Source organism: Anopheles aquasalis, chromosome 2, assembly GCF_943734665.1.
Source record: "Anopheles aquasalis chromosome 2, idAnoAquaMG_Q_19, whole genome shotgun sequence".
Taxonomy (NCBI): domain Eukaryota; kingdom Metazoa; phylum Arthropoda; class Insecta; order Diptera; family Culicidae; genus Anopheles; species Anopheles aquasalis.
This window is the reverse complement of record NC_064877.1, coordinates 18,200,001-18,202,500: the sequence shown is the minus strand read 5'-3', so window position 1 is coordinate 18,202,500 and position 2,500 is coordinate 18,200,001. Positions and strand designations below refer to the sequence as shown.

The 2,500-nt window shown below is 38.9% G+C and overlaps 1 protein-coding gene across 8 annotated transcripts in view; it reads right to left on the bottom strand.

Moving 5' to 3' along the window:
• Window positions 1–2,500, bottom strand: part of LOC126569443 (flotillin-2) — a 136,882-nt gene that overhangs the window by 1,325 nt on the left and 133,057 nt on the right. For all 8 annotated transcript variants that reach the window (XM_050226523.1, XM_050226522.1, XM_050226524.1 and 5 more), the window contains one exon: window positions 1–2,500. This exon is cut by the window's left edge and continues 1,325 nt beyond it; it is cut by the window's right edge and continues 1,311 nt beyond it. The gene's annotated coding sequence lies outside the window, so the exon portion shown is untranslated.

Sequence of the window (2,500 nt, the reverse complement as noted above, 5' to 3'; positions counted from 1 at the left end):
AGAATATATCTGGTCGGGAAGTTCGGTTAATTTTGCTAGTTGGATTCCGAAATGAAGGTACATGCGGCGACATGCGGAGGAATGTTCGATGGATTGCTTATCCTGTGCATTCTTACGGGATGCAAAGATCGAAGTTTAATCATGCGGTGATCGAACATATCCCCTGTCGTATGTCGCGAATGACGATGAGCGCGGTTTGTAGACGATCTCGTGGTTTTAGTATCGGACGCTAGCCACCCTACTTTATCTCTATTAAATGCATTAACCATTTAGGTTGTGGTAGTTTCTGGCTGCCTCATTTCTATCACGGTCTGGCACAATCAAACGTTGGAGGGGTTTGTATGGAAATGAAATCGGTGAAAATCTGTCAGCTCTATTCGTGCCATCCAGGAGCTCTGTGATTGATCCAAACAATCGATGCTACAATGAGGCCTACTTTGCTTGTACTCATTATGCAACCACACACGCACACAGTATTCGGCTACAGCATCTTTTTTCAAGAGGACAGCAGGTTGCCGGTGGTCTGCTTTATCGCCATATTTTTTTTGCTCCTTTCGCCAACACGTACAACTTGACCATCAATCATCATCAATAAACACTTCTCATATAAGGAGTATAAAAAATATACAATTTTCTTGCCTTTTCGCTACTTGTTGTTACTTTGTTAGCTTCATGTTTTTGGTTTTAGTTTGTTTGTTTTACGTTTGTTTTCCGTGTGTTTTCACTACTGTTGTGTGTTTTCTGTGTTGTAGCTGCTTCGTGAGTTCATCTCTGTCAACTATTCTCTCTATGTTTTTCTAATTTGTCGCGATCTACTTTCGCGCATCAACCCCTACTGTTGGGTTTCCTCTGTCTCGTTTCCTACGTCGTGTTTCGGTTTGTTCTTTTTTTTCTACAGCTTTCTTTGTAGGTTGATTTTGTATTTACTTATGTTCTGTGCAAATTATTTGCCTTCCTTGTGTGTCGGAGTACGCATTTCTAATGAAAAAGATAGCACGAAGGGAGTGCTATAACAACTAGAAGGCGAAAGCAGATCGTTTCCGGCATGCTATGCTATTTGAGGACGCTGCAGCTAGTATTGACCTCTGACGTTAGGACTTTATGTTGCTACCGTTCGTTCCACTAAAAACGTCTATTCTATGCTGTCGTCGCTTGTAGATGTTGATGCTACGAATTGCATGGAAAAACCACAGAAAGAGTGAGGAATTGATTTTGAGATATTTTACATAGCGGATGCCTTATGGATCTTACGAGCGTTTTACTCGCGATGGAATTTTGGTTTTCCTCCAAGTTGATTGTGATCTATCGTGTGGTTTATACAGTGGTTGTGTTTGTGAACGTGTATGTGTGTATGAGAGAGAGTGTGTGTGTATGTGTATGAATGTACGTGTGGTTATGGATAGTGTCAATTCATTATTATTCGTACATTTTTGACGCTTGATACGGCAAGGTAAACATGGACTGTTCAGTATGACTACTACTGCTTTTGGTACTGTTACTGGCAAAATAATCCAACTAGGCAATGCCTAAAACAGGCACGCTTACACGCGTAGCATATTGTAATGAAATCTGTTCGACTAGTATTTTGTTTGCTTATTTTCGAACAAACGGTCTATTAAAAAAAGTACAACGAAAATCAAATTAACAGAAGATGAAAAAACATTCTTGCCTCGGTTCCCAAGGATCTACGGGGAAGCTCCTGCATGGGTCCGATATACTACATTTCTCTTGTAGATTAGTGCCCCTAGTTCTTAACGCACCATGCATTCGTCAACAAGTGGTAGACCATGGTTATATTGGTAAGCTGGTGTGCTGTCATGTTTTACTTTTATATCTTAAGACCTTTCTCTGTTAAATTGAAAAAAAAAAACGAATTTGACGTGTAACATATGAATATACCATCAACTAGAAAAATTGGTTACTGAGAGGAAGGGCTGAATTGAAACGACTAAATGTAAAAAAAAGCATTGATTAATATAAAGAATATAAATTCGTACCCTGGATCTACGAGATAGTCAAGTATGAAATCCACATTTTTTTTTAATGCTTGCGATCTAAACGTTACTTTTGGGTTTAATTGCTCTATTTGGAAAGGTCAATCATACATTCTTTTAATATCAAATTTCAGTTTGCAAACAATTATGGTGTACAACTTTCGTATCAGAATTTTCAAGTTGCTGAATATTGGCTCCACGGTTGAATCGCAACAGAAAATGTGCTCCGTTAAAAACCATTCGCGAGATTCTTCCCTATCTAAAGAACTAGGATGAATAATCTTTGGCTCAAATCGACAAACAAAAAAGCTAGACAAATGGGTACACGAACGATAGAAATTGATTGGCCCTTATCAAAAATGATGTGAAATCATGCGAACGAATGGCAAAAATTCGCCAATCAGATGATTTCTATCATTCTGCAGGACAACTTCAGACCACATACCACAACCTTGAAGGCCGGTATCAGAGTTGTGGAATTTGAATTAGAGAATACTTCATCCATC